The 15225-nt window shown below is 40.7% G+C and overlaps 1 protein-coding gene across 1 annotated transcript in view; it reads right to left on the reverse strand.

Moving 5' to 3' along the window:
• LOC134212474 (transmembrane protein 214) overlaps nt 1-15225 on the reverse strand; it is an 81963-nt gene that overhangs the window by 12094 nt on the left and 54644 nt on the right. The gene's annotated exons all lie outside the window — the stretch shown is intronic.

A 15225-nucleotide genomic window follows, 5' to 3' on the forward strand; every position in this document is an offset into this window, starting at 1 on the left:
GAACTCGGATTCGAATGATTACTCTGCAAAAAGGACGAGAAGTGATCTTATCCTGTTGGTTGGGCAATTCCGCGCCATCCCGCACAGTGGCGGCCCCCCATTCAAATGCCGGAAAAAACCTAATATGTTGCTCGAATTTATCAACAAAGAGTAATTTTAAAACGCTAAATTCATTTTGAGGTTTCCGACGTATACTATGCTACTCAAGTACTTCTTGAAGCCCATGCCTTATGATCTGAAGCAGTAACAGCGTCCTCATTCTAAGATTGAAACATCCAATTTACACCTTTGGCGCAGCTAGGCGCAAATCACCACACCAACCACCGGAAAGTGAGATGATGATGATGATTGTAACAAGGCACCTGCCGCTAGCACTGGCCATATCTGACAAACGATTTGATCATGATTATATTATTATTTGTATTTCATCAAACTCCTGTATGAAGGGCCAACAATGGGTAGTTCTATAAGCAAAGACAAAGACACTTTGCGAATCCACGGGATGAGTAGAGAATCTCCTTCCAGAAGAACACCAACCACCGGAAAGTAGACAAAAAATAGATTTTAATAAATGATACCAGTTCGTTCCGAAAAAAGTGTAGTCAAATTTTCAGTTACCATACGTACATATTTGTTCGGGAGACGCTTTACATCATTACCTTCGATAATCTACCAAAAATTAAATTTACAAGCTACAATAATCAAATTTTGGTACCAGTTCATTTAATATATCTGTGAAATTAAAAAAATGAGCTTTGCTAAACAAATGAAACAAAATGAGGTTTTGTCCGGGATTCCGCCAATGTGCGCTGCGGCGTCGACAATTTTTAAGCACCGCCGCCGCCACCATTTTCTACCAGCGCATCGCTGCAACTTTTGGCCCGCGTCGCCTACCAATTAAGGGGTGCCGATGAAAATGGGAAAGATGCCCTAACGCGTGATTGGGTGGCAGCCAATCAACGCAAGGATGTGCAAGCTGAGGATAAAAGTCCGATTCTTCAACTATAGCATCATCAACGTGCACTGCCCACACGAAGGGAGACCCGACGACGAGAAAGAAGCGTTCTATGCACAGCAGGAGCAGACATACGATGGATGCCCACTGCGGGACGTCAAAATCGTTATCGGTTACATGAAAGGGAGGAAATGTATAGACCGGTCATCGGACCGGATAGTCTGCATACCGTATCGAACGACAACGGCCAACGATGCATAAACTTTGCAGCCTTCCGCGGAATGGTAGTCCGAAGAACTTTCTTCCCCCGCAAGAATATCCACAAGGCCACATGGAAATCACCTAATCAAGAGACTCTCGTTGCAGTATGTCTGCGCTCAAAACTCTCGACGGTGTACAACACGCGTTGGAGTCGTCCGCCGCGGCTAAACATTGGGCGGCTACAAGACGGTAGACTAGCCCAAGACTACGCGCAGCAGCTAGAAGTGGCACTCCCAACGGAAGAGCAGCTAGGCGCAGCGTCTTTTGAAGATGGCTGGAGAGATCTTCGATCCGCCATTGGAAGCACCGCAACCGCTGCACTAGGCACGAATATGACGGTATGACGGCGAATGTGAACAGTTAGTTGAAGAGAAGAATGCAGCATGGGCGAGATTGCCGCAACCATTCAAACGGGCGCCGAACAGAAAAAACTCGATTTTTCGGAGGAAAAAGCGCCAGCCGCCAGACCGTGAAGAGACGGAGCAACTGTACCGCGCTAATAACGCACGAAAGTTCTATAAGAAGTTAAACCGTTCACGTAAGGGCCACGTGCTACAGCCCGATATGTGTTAGGACATAAACGGGAATCTTCTTACGAACGAGCGTGAGGTGATCCAAAGGTGGCAGCAGCTCTACGAAGAGCGCCTGAATGGCGGTGTGGTATACAACGGTGGCGGTATGGTAATGAACCTAGGAGCACGCGCGCAGGGCATGCGACTTCCGGCTCCAAATCTCCAGGAAATCCAGGAGGAGATCGGCCGGCTGAAAACCAACAAAGCCTCCGGAATTGACCAACTACCAGGAGAGCTGTTTAAACACGGTAGTGAGGCACTGACTAGAGCGCTACACTAGGTAATTACCAAGGTCTGGGAGGATGAGGCTCTGCCGCAGGAGTGGATGGAAGGTGTCGTGTGTCCCTTCTACAAAAAGGGCGATAAGCTGGATTGTAGCAACTACCGCGCAATCACATTGCTGAACGCCGCCTACAAGGTACTCTCCCAAATCTTATGCCGCCGACTAACACCATTTTGGCACGGCAAATGCTGGGTAAAGCGTACCATTGGTACTTCGCGTACCTGAAGGAATAAAATAGACCCCATCTCGCGGTCCTTAGCCTCTTACCCAGCAACTCCTATCCCTACCTCCCCGTGGTGCTGACCGGGATACGAGCAACCTTAGGGAAGATCGGGTAACCAACCCCGGTGGGAACTATGGTCGTATGCTGACAGGGAAGGGGGGTTTGCTCATCTCCGGAGGTGCAAATCTTACTGAGCGTCTGTTCTCCATGTCAGGATCGACTCACAACAGCGTCTGTTCTCCATGTTAGGGGCAGCTGATCATCGTCCGAGTGCCAGCGAGGGACTCTAAGTGAAACTGTGCAGCATGGTCCACCGGGAATAAGGAGGAAGGGTTTTCCGGAAATTTAGGGGGTTTGGTGTCAGGCCTCGCATGCCAGCTTTAAAAAACATAAGCAACGAACAATCAACAAGAGAGTACGGACCGGAACCACTGCAACGAAAAGGTTCGTGGAACTGCAAATCTCTCAACTTCATCGGGAGCACACGCATACTCGCCGATGTGCTCAAGGACCGTGGATTCGGCATCGTAGCACTGCAGGAGGTTTGTTGGAAGGGATCAATGGTGCGAACGTTTAGAGGTAATCATACCATCTACCAGAGCTACGGCAACACATACGAGCTGGGAACAGCTTTCATAGTGATGGGAGATATGCAAAGGTGCGCGATCGGGTGGTGGCCGATCAATGAAAGAATGTGCAGGTTGAGGATCAAAGACCGGTTCTTCAACTTCAGCATAATCAACGCCCATAGCCCACACGCCGGAAGCACTGATGATGATAAGGACGCATTCTACGCGCAGCTGGAACGTGAGTACGACAGCTGCCCAAGCCACGACGTCAAAATCATCATAGGAGATTTGAAGGCTCAGGTTGGCCAAGAGGAGGAGTTTAGACCGACTATTGGGAAGTTCAGCGCTCACCGGCTGACGAAAGAAAACGGCCTACGACTAATTGATTTCGCCGCCTCCAAGAATATGACCATTCACAGCACCTACTTCCAACACAGCCGCCCATATCGGTACACCTGGAGATCACCACTGCAGACAGAATCACAAATCGACCACGTTCTGATTTATGAACGGCACTTCTTCGACATTATCGACGTCAGGACATATCGTGGCGCTAACATCGACTCTGACCACTATCTGGTGATGGTTAAACTGCGCCCAAAACTATCCGTCATCAACATGTTCGGTACCGACGACCGCCGCGGTACGACCTAGAGCGACTGAAGCAACCTGATGTCGCCAATGCATACGCGCAGCATCTTGAGGCAGCGTTGCCGGAAGAGGGTGAGCTCGATGGGGCCCCTCTAGAGGACTGCTGGAACACAGTTAAAGCAGCCATCAACAACGCAGCGGAGAACAACGTCGGGTATATGGGACGAAGTCGACGGAACGATTGGTTCGACGAAGAGTGCAGACAGATTCTTGAGGAGAAGGACGCAGTGCAAGCGGTCGTACTGCAGCAAGGTACCCGGCAGAACGTGGAACGTTATAGACGGAAGCGGTGACAGCACACCCGCCTTTTCCGCCTGGAAGAAGCGGAGTGCGAGGAAATGGAACAACTGTGCCGTTCTCAAGGAACACGCAAGTTCTATCAGAAGCTCAACGCATCCCGCAAAGGCTTCGTGCCGCGAGCCGAAATGTGCAGGAATAAGGATGGAAGCATCTTGACGGACGAACGTGTGGTGATCGAAAGGTGGAAGCACTACGGAGAACATTTGAATGGCGATGAGAGTACAGGCAGTGAAGGTTAAGGCAGCGGAGGAGATGACTACGTCAGTTCAGCGGACGATAGAAGCCAACCAGCCCCCACCTTGAGGGAAGTTAAGGATGCCATCCAACAGCTAAAGACAGGAGCTGAGCTCACCAAGATGGGTCCGGAAAAGCTAGCCACTTGCCTGCACAAATTGATAGTCAGAATCTGGGAAACTGAACAGCTACCGGAGGAGTGGAAAGAAGTGGTTATATGCCCCATCTACAAGAAAGGCGACAAGCTGGAGTGTGAGAACTAGTGAGTGATATCCCAGATCGTCTTCCGTCGTCTGTCACCATTAGTGAATGAGTTCGTGGGAAGTTATAAAGCCGGCTTCGTTGACGGCCGCTCGACAACGGACCAGATCTTTACAGTACTTCAAAAATGCCGTGAATACCAGGCCCAACGCACTATCTGTTCGTTGATTTCAAGGCGGCATACGACAGTATAGACCGCGTAGAGCTATGGAAAATTATGGACGAGAACAGCTTCCCTGGGAAGCTTACCAGACTGATCAAAGATACGGTGGATGGTGTGCAAAACTGTGAAGATTTCGGGCGAACAGTCCAGTTCGTTCGAATCGCGCCGGGGACTAAGACAAGGTGATGGACTTTCGTGCCTGTTGTTCAACATTGCGATAGAAGGTGTCATGCGGAGAGCCGGATGTAACAGCCGGGGTACGATTTTCAACAGATCCAGTTAATATATTTGTTTCGCGAATGACATGGACATTGTCGGCCGAACATTTGCAAAGGTGGCAGAACTGTACACCCGCCTGAAACGTGAAGCAACAAAAGTTGGACTGGTGGTGTCAAAGACAAAGTACATGCTTGTGGGCGGAATCGAGCGCGACAGGGCCCGCCTGGGAAGCAGTGTTACAATAGACGGGGATACCATCGAGGTGGTCGAGGAATTCGTCTACCTCGGATCCTTCCTAACGGCTGATAACAATGTTAGTCATAAAATACGAAGGCGGATCATCTGTGGAAGTCGGGCCTACTACAGGCTCCAGAAAAATCTGCGGTCAAAAAAGATTCCCCACCGCACCAAATGTGGCATATACAAGACGCTGATAAGACCGGTAGTCCTCTACGGACATGAAACATGGACAATGCTCAAGAGGACTTGCAAGCACTCGGAGTATTCGAGAGACGGGTGCTTAGGACCATGTTTGGTGGTGTGTGGCGGCGAAGAATGAACCACGAGCTCGCCCAGCTTTACGGCAAACCTAGTACCCAGAAGGTAGCTGAAGCCGGATGGGCAGGGCATGTTGCAAGAATGCCGGACAGCCACCCTGCAAAGATGATGTTCGCTTCCGATCCGGCAGATACGAGACGGCGTGGAGCGCAGCGAGCGAGGTGGGCAGACCAAGTGCAAAACGACTTGGCGAGCGTGGGTTTTTGAATTTGGTAAAACATGTTATTTTTTTTATTCATTCGAAAGATCACCTTTTTTGAGCCACGACATATTTTTTTCACACTCGTACACCCTAACTTTAATGTTTAAAATGCATTTTAAAAGTTTTTGGAAATTGGACTGCTTGACAGTTAGCTCATAGGTTGATAGTTCAGCCCGTAGTAAAATCAACTTAGGGGTGTTCAACACGCGAAATTATTATTAAAATTAGTGTTTCGGAATTGATTTATAATAGTTCCCGTGCACCAAAATTCAATTCATAAAATTGAGGATTTAGGCTCAGTTTTTATTATAGATTCAAGATATGTAATAATCTCGATACCCCTAAAAACACCCAATTGCAATTTTTGAGAAGTGCAATAATAAAAATCCGCGATTTTCGCAATAACATTTGAAGGAATCGCGATTTCCCGCGAAATTCGCGAAATACGCGAAATCTGCGACTGTTGCGACTGCCCTGTAAATAATATGAAAAACAAGAAAAATTAATAAAAAAAAGTTGCCAGCACTGCTAAAAAAGTTTACACACAAAAGACTTTGAAGTATGCTCTTTTGAATATAAAGTATTCAAATATGACTTCAAAGTACGCTCTTTCGTGGGAAAATGGGACTACCGTGCACGCACCCAACTTCGCGCAGCTCCTAACTTTGCGCATTTTGCGGTTATTTTTGTAATAGAATGCGTTTAAATTGAATCTCGAAATATAATTATAACTTGTCAGCACAATATGCATGTTATCATAACAGTGCATGCATTTTTTCGCTGTTAAATGACACATTTTTTATTTTAATAGTCGAAACTTGTACTGAAAACAGTGAAAATGACCAAATTGGCGTGTTCTTAGCACAAATGACAAGTGACGGTTTCCTCGAAAAACTGTATTTTTTGTAAATTTTTACGTTCGCTGACAACTGATTACACATGGACCCAATAATTATAATATTGTTGAAGCCATCTCATGAGAATTTGGTTAGTTATTTACATTTGTCTTTAAAATATATGATGCGCAATGTTAGGAACAATTTTTCAATTCAGTGTACCTAATTTTGCGCACAACTCGTATTTCTTCGATATTTTCAACATTTATGATATACCTCGTCGGAATAGGGTTTACACAGAAAAGAACTTTTGTTAGCTGTGGCCAATGTACATAAATGAGGCTGTACATACATCAACAGACGTGAAAACATACTAAGTATGTCGAATCATAAGAAAATAATGCCGGGTATCCTTATATTCTCAAATATGCTCAAATATACCTACAAATGTAATGAACATAAATTGTAATAGTAGTATTAGCTGAAAAAATAAAATTTGGATGAAAAATTGTATGATAGACGCTTGCTTCGTGTTAGAAATTTTATGTGCGCAAAGTTAGGCATATAATAAGGGGTCTATTTATTTCAAATTTTTGTACCAAATTTAGTTCTCAAACAATTATATGATAATAATACTACAGCATGGAAACTATTTCAGGCAGATATCTACTTTCTGTAAGTTGTACGAGTTGATTCAATTTTGCATTTCCTTAACTGCGCAAAGTATGGTGCGTGCACTACACACAAACAGGAATAAATATTATGCACAATTATGAATAACTTTTATTCACAAATGATTAACTTTTATGCATAAAAGCAGGAAAAATGTGTAAAACTTATGCCTTTTATGCATCCAATTTTACTCCTTTTGTGGGTAGTCCCATTCTCCCACAAAAGTGCATACTTTCAGTTTTGCGTGAAAGTCGAATGTTTCCAAAATCGAATAGGGTCTGTATTGTTCTCAACAGCATTTACTAACGAAAATGAAGCCCATCAAGATAGACATAACATTGATTTTCAAATAAACGTCCTAGGAACGAGCATTTTATTTGTTGAATTTCCATCTAAAGTCTAAACCCCAATCCGCGCGAAAATTGTCATGTAAAACCGCGCCAAATTCGCGGAAATCGCGAAATCCGCGTAGTCGTAACAACCCTGAAATTGATATCAAAACATGTTTTCAATGTGCATTTCTCATATTCATTATTTCATAATGAGTTATCAATTTGCTTTAATTCATGAAGATTAAAAGCAAATTGCAAACAAAATATGGTGTTGATATTTTGTTATCAATGCTTATAAGAATAATCTAACCGAACCGAAGCAAACTTTGTTTTCAGTTTGATTTTCGCAGTTTTACAGCTGGAGTGATCCAAATAATTGACATCTCAACAGCAAATTTTGATATCGATTTGATTTCAAACTTTTCTCGGGTCGACGCACAGGTCTATTGCGGAGGAGTTTTGGCAAAATAATGTTTCTATTTTTGGTTTTTGAGACTGTGCCCAGAATGGGATCTTGGATTTTCAAAGAATACCATAACGCAGTTAAATATTTCAATAGCCAAAAGTAAAGATTGGTACGAAAAAAATTGAATTCGAATTTTAAATGGTAATTCAATCTGCTTAAATTGCAGTAAATTATTTGCTGCGAAATACTGATTTTGTTCTGCTTTATTTAAAAGATTCACGGGTTCACAAGATTACCATTGTTAAGAATAATATCGCCGTGGCGTAATTCATCTAAAATGAATCCAGAAAATGCTGTGCACGGTTAGATGACTTTACCCATTAATGGGTACTATGTTATTGTTGATATTATTCCCACCGTGAAAAATTCACCCATTTTCTTCAAAAAGCGCCACTACCCATTAAAATGGGTAGTGGCACTTTTTCAAGAAAATGGGTGAATTTTTCACGGTGGGAATAATATCAACAATAACATAGTACCCATTAATGGGTAAAGTCATCTAACCGTGTGGGGAGAGAACTAACGAGAATTATATTCAAATTTCTGTCATCGTCTTTGGCTGAGAACCGATTGCTGCAATACTGACACTTCAGAGTCCAGATGAGATCACTAATACACTATGTGCATACATGTGTACCCGACTGTAATGCAATTATTTACCTTTTTGTCTTTGTTTGTGTTCTGTGCCTTCTTGTTCTGGTTCTTCTTTTCCGACGCTGCTTTCGATGCCATTATGCTATCTGTGTTCTTATCCCCAACACGCCTTATCACACTGAGATTTAGTAATCCAGTTACTATTATGTACACTTAGCCCCTGTACCGTAAGACCCTCGACGACGCGATCTTCCACTCCGAGATGAAGATCTTCGTTCTTCTATGTGTGCGCTCGCGCGAAATTTATGCTGCCTGCCCTCCTAATGCAGATCTGGAGGCTCTTTCAATCCTTTATGGTGCGTTTCGTTACAATCTGTTGGTTGTATGGGCGGAAAAAAAAGCTGGAGATAAGACCCGAATCGTTCGTAGCACTACGTGGACGGTATCACACACAATTGCTGCACTCACTAGGTAGCAACATAAGTAAATAATGCTATTCTTAGTAGCCCCAAAACACTTGTATCTTTCTCAGCACTGATGTTCCGAATGGTTCTGATAGTTGCTAGTTGCTATGTGAGTGCAGCATTGCTTCACGTCAACTGTAATCAGTTTCGATTTTGCTGCGCTGTTGTTGCTGCTGCCTGCCGCTGCTGTAATCTTCTAGTTCTGTTTATGGGTTTAGTGTGTAGTACCACTTTGTTCGAAGTTTGCGTGAGGTGTAGAACAGTCGGACAAACGATGCGAGTGCATATCAATTAGTGGGTGCGATGATGCGTTTACAATGACTAGATCAATGAAAAGGCGGCGGTATGATGTTTGGTCAGAGATCTAGACTTTGTGAACCGTTTTAAGTGTTCAAGGCCTGATTTTATCAAACAACACAAATTAGCGTTGATTCTGAACCGCCAAGGTGTTGGGCTAATGAGGTTTGATTCTTTATCACGAAAAGGTAAAGCAAACAAAGAACTAAACAGATCCACATATCAATATGATATTCCGTCAACAATCCGTATCTTCATATTGAACGGACCATCAGAGTAAGAAAATATCGAGGAATAGGACATGCTGTTTAGTAGTCTTCCAACATGAAAATACTGACATGTGGTGTTTGCATTATGAAATAGTAGTTTGTGCAACAAGTTGCAAAAAGATGACGAGGCTTGCCAAGTTGGATAAAGAGTTTTTCAACGAGTTGCACACGCTATTTTTTGCAATGACGAAAAATGGACTTTAATTTGATAAATCTGTACCAAAATTGTACAGTCTAATTTACTCCACATGGCCATTCTTGCCAATAAATTATTTTGCTGCAGAGAACAATCAGATTCCATGTCACCGTGCCACATTGCATAGTTCGATGAGCCGTGAAGCGATGGATGTACTTGCCTTTGGAAATTTGTGATGTCATGTCCATCAAAGTATTTCAGTTATTACGCGACGCAGAGAATACACTATTTGAATACTTCCTCTAGCTTATTCAGCAAAATGTTCTCATCAGTGGCGCAGCCACGGGGGTGCTTTTGGGCATAAAACCCACCCAGAAACAAATTTTTTAGAAGAAATTTTTTTTTCGAAAGGAAAATGTTCAGAAAACCCACCCCCCCCACCCCAATTTTCTGGCTACGCAACTGGTTCTCATGTAACTACTGGGTTTTTCATTATAGCACCTAAATGAGTGTTATAATGAATATTATGCAACCCATTTGAGTTGCATGATGTTCATTTAAGCATCCATTTCGTTGGTATGGAAAAGCAAAAAAGCATTTTTTTGTTCTTGCGGTCACAAATTTTCAAATTTTCGTTCATTGGAGGAATCACCAACAAATTTCTGCCAATAAAAATGGATGTGCAAGAATGCTTATTAAACATCACACTAATAGAAACATTTGTATGCTGGCGTACTTGTCTTACTCAACACCATTGCATAATATAAAATATTCAAAACGAACTACCATACATGGCCATTCAGAAACCGCGCGGGGTTGATATATGCAGGACCTTACCAATTAAAAACAAATCTTACAACAAGACCTCAAGAAGGTATGAGAATCCTGAAATATAAAACATAAAACCACGTTATTTCTTGATGGCCCCTATGGTCGGAAAGAGGTGAGGGGAAATAATGTAAAACCATCATGATATGTCGTCAAGTGATTGTTGAATCGAAATCTAAAATTAAATTGGCGAAAAAAAATCGAACGATCGACAGCCACGCGAGAGAGTTCGCTGCAACTGACCACTGACTGACTGACTCCGATTCTTACGATGTAGGTAGTTGAGTTTTTTTTTTCACATAGGACATTGGGTAGCTATCTACACAAACACGCATCATGTTATCAATTTGCCACGCGATCTCTCACTACACTTGTTGCGCGGATCGAGATCCGCTCCTCCCATTGGATGGTAACACGCCACATTGGTAATGTTTACAACTTTTAGTGCTTCCACATGGTGCCTATCTGTGAGTACCGTCACATAGGCGGATACGTATGGATATGCCTCAACGTAAAACGTAGGAAGCGGTTGATGGACAGCTTTGGCAGGTTCATTCATATAATATGCATTGGTAGTCTTTTTTATCGACCTAGTGCTCGAAAATTTCTGCATATGATCTATGAAAATTTGTGCCCCAATTGGTAAAAGCCAGTTTGAACTGGACACGGATATCTTCTTTTAATTATCTTTCCTTCCCACTTCAAAGTTTTCAATAGGAAGGAATCACCTTTAAGAAAAATGTTAGAACAAAAGTGGTTTTGAAAACAAAGACGAAAGACAGGTTGACTCCCAGGGGAATTGTAGTTCCAACACTAAGGAAAAGATAAGGACTATCAATCGGCCCATTTAATTATGCATAGAGCAGCGATTGAACATTTTTTTTTCTTGGTGCAAGCAGATTGCACTTATCGTTCGCGTTATCAGTGGATCATCGAAAACGCTTGGAGAATTTGTTTTTATTATTGGTGATTTATGACAATTTCAGTTGGTTGCTTCTTGCATATGTATGTCTGACGTGGCCTTTTTACGTGTAATCTCAGAATGGAATGATCGGGAGCCAAGTCCATGTTTTGTTTAATTTTAAACAAACATTCGAACACACCCTGAAAAGCAGGGGTAGCGAAGATGAAGTGAGCATTTCAATCACAGCTACAGATTTACGATTGTGGGCAATACATTTCAACTGGCATTTCAACTTATTCGTAAAACTTCAGCTATATTTTGGAATTGGTGATAACACTTTTCACGTTACAAATTCAATATTCCATAATGTATGCAACGCAAATTTAATATTGCTGAGATTGACGAAGCTTAAAAATGATTAATTATTAGATAGTGTACAAAAAAAATGTTTTCAGAATAATCAAATGTTTTCTACTGAAAGATGTCTTAGATATTTTTTTTTTTTTGAAAATATCAATATCCAAATGTGAGTACATTATAACGATTTACGACCATAATTGAACAACTTAGCGGTTACTTAGTTAATAAATTGTGATTGATATGTATTGTAGGTTCTAAGCTTTATAAAGTAAGTATAAATCAGTAAATCTTTTAATAAATGTTTGTGATTTTTTATTACTAAATTTACTAAAATTACTAAAAAAAAATTTAGGAATTCATTTAGGAGTTCCTTCAGGAATTCCACCGGAAACCCCTTTGAAGATTCTTTCACAAATACCTTAAGAAATTTCTTCAGAAATTCCCGTTAGCGTTGAACTCAATTTCTAAATTAAAAAAAGACGTTAATAAAAATATTAAAATATCAGGATTTTCTAAAAATTCCTGCAGAAATTCCTTTGGAACTCTCACCAGAAAATAGTTTAAAACTTTTTGCAGGAAATTACTTAGGATATTTCTCAGTTTTTTCAGTAACTCTTTCAGTAACAATAAATTCCTTGGAATTTTCTTCAGAATTTCCAGAATTTCTTTAAACATTTCTGAGAAAATTCCTTCAGAATGTTTTTCGGTAAGACTAGCGGAAAATCCCTCGGAGAATTCTTTCGATTTTTTAGGAATTCCTTTGGGAAATAGTTTGGATGAGACCATTTACCATTCTTGGGAATCACTTTAGGAATTCTTTGACTATTTCGTTGTAAATTCTATCAAAAATTCCTTCAAACATTCTGTTGGAAATACTTTCAAGGAAGTATTAAAATTTCTGGAACAATACATACAACAAAATATCGGATAGAATTCAGATATTTTGTATGGTTTTATTGAAGAAAAGATTTCCTGAAGGAATCTCTAAAAAATTATCAAAGGAATTTCTGATCAAAAATTCCATCATTTCTCTAGATTTTTATTCGGGATCTTTTCTAGAAATTCCATCCGAAATTTCGAATAAAATTGATCAAAATTGGCGTATCAGATTTTTTTTTTTTCAAAATAATGTTTGCGTATATAATTAAGTTTCAGTCAAAATATACAATTTGGCGAGTCACGTGCCCCATTGTGCCCAAGTTTAAATCCACCAAAGATCGCGGATACTCAATAAATGAATATTAATGCAAGCAGTGCAACGAAAAGCAAGCCTTGTGTTTCCCTTGCCTCTTATTTCCTGCGCTTTATATAGGTATAAAATGAAGAATTTAATTCTTCGGGTCATTTTTCTTAATAACGAACAAGTTTGTAGGAAATGCTCACAAGAAAAGCTGTTTTACACTGCTAGTTGAGCCTTATATAAAAAATATTAATATTCGCTCATAAAGTACATGATAGTACAACATTCAAGTAGTATAAATTAAGGATGATTACTCATGCTTCGATATAACGTACAATTCGATATAACGTACAAGTTTGAAATCGATATGTACGTTATATCGAAGTTTACCTGTATAGCGTTTTTTTATTATTGTGGGCGATTTTAACGCGTGGACAGTGGAATAGAGCAGCCGCTGCACCACGACTAGAGGGCAAATCCCACGGAAGGCTCTGGCCAAACTTGACGTGGCTCTCGCAACGTCGAGCTAGTACTTTCGTAAGACGGTGTGAAGGCGTTCATTGATGTTACGTTCTGTAGTCCTGGGTTGACCAGCGACATAAACTGGAGCGATGAAGGTTTACACATACAGCGACCTTATGGCCGCAATAAGGTTAGCCATGGTGCAAACAGCGTAAGGTGGGCCAATACCCACCATGCCCGCAGGTGGAAGGTCTCAGAAACTCTCACCTCAACCCTCAGGTCAGGCTATATCGACGATTTCGTGCAATACTGGCACAACTCAAAAAAAATAGTTTTTGCAGGGCTGGTAGCGATGATGAAGTTTTTAACCGGATATTAAGCTACAAGTTGAATTAGGATTGTTATGGTGAAATTCTTAGATTAAAACTAGTGTTTTATTTTTGATATCCTAATATTTAGAATGCTATCAGAAATCAAGAAAAGGAAAAGATAACAAAAGCATGAAGATTAATGCTACTGACCACGCCCATCTTCACCTTAAGTAGAGAGAGTATGGAAGCAAAATGTACCACGTTGGATATTAAAGATGCTATTCGTTGGATCAGGCGGAAGCTAGCAATGCGATCATGGTAACTCATATTTAGTAACACACCACGAGAAGGTATCCACCCGGCATCACAGGAACGGGTAGTGAATTGCAAGTTGTTACACAAAATTATGTTTATAACTACAACAACAATTTGTTGTTCTGTAAAACAGCAAAAGAAGTGCATAAAATTGAACTCGACGCCGCACTTGCCTCATTTCTGGTCGATTACCGAAAACAAAGCTCTGTTTTTGCTTACAACTTTCCGTGTTCAGGGTGTCCATTCAAAATCGATTTCCAGTTTCCCGGTTTTTTCCCGGTTGGAGGAACTGATACTAAAATATCATGAAAGCGGATCTAAGCAAGAACTAACTAATTTTTATGTTTGTTTTATTAGAGGGAGGACAAGGAAGCTCTTAGACCCATTCAATATGAATCAATCCCAGTTTTATCACATGCGGAATCAAAGGGATTATAATCCCCAATCATTAGTTGTGGATTCTTATTCTAGAACAGAGAATCTCCAAAGATGAGCCAGCATAGGGCTGCAACTCTTTAATAAAGATAATTAATCAATTAATTCAAGAAATTACAAATACAAATTTTTGTGTATAACAGAAAAAGCAGAAGAACAATTTTGTCTTGAGGTGACTTAGGCTTAGATTTTCTTCTTAATTGCTCATGACAGAATTAATCTCAAATAATCTTCTAAACATAACTCTAGAATCCCTTGGAATTGCTTCAGAATTTTATCGATGATGTTCTTTAACATTCTAAGACCCAAATTTTTGTTTTCACTGCTCAAATCAATCTTACCTAGTGCGTTGAAATTTTGAATTTTCAGAATATTGATTTTCAAAATTGTTATGCATGCCGATTTTTCACCATTTTTAAAGTTTGAAAATTCTCAATCAATATTGCAATATTAGAATTTCTTAAGTTTTGGAACTTATCCTTTTTTCTCTATGTAAAAACTTCGAGAAATATTCTGGATTAAAAAAATCAAATTATTTTAAATAATTAAAATTTTCTCAATTACCAAACACTCTTTCAGAACTCCAGATATTTTTATGACAGAAATAATCAAAAATAATTCGAAAGCTGTTCAAGTTCACCCACAGTCTTCTCATGAATCCTTCTTATTCCTCTTAGATTAATCGGTTTTCAGGAAAAAAAATCATCCTAAATTATTTATCAAAATTTTAAACTTTTGATGATTTTCAACAGTAAGTTCCATTCGAAACTCTTGTGCTCTTCGAGTTCCTCGAGAAATTTCCTCATTGATTTCTAGCAACTGGTTCAGGCCCAGGATGAACATTTTTCAATTGGTGTGATTCACGTCCCAGCTTGAGAGCAAATCGATAACTTGTTATGATGTTGTGAAATCG

The sequence above is a fragment of the Armigeres subalbatus genome, chromosome 2, assembly GCF_024139115.2.
Source record: "Armigeres subalbatus isolate Guangzhou_Male chromosome 2, GZ_Asu_2, whole genome shotgun sequence".
In the NCBI taxonomy this organism is placed as follows: domain Eukaryota; kingdom Metazoa; phylum Arthropoda; class Insecta; order Diptera; family Culicidae; genus Armigeres; species Armigeres subalbatus.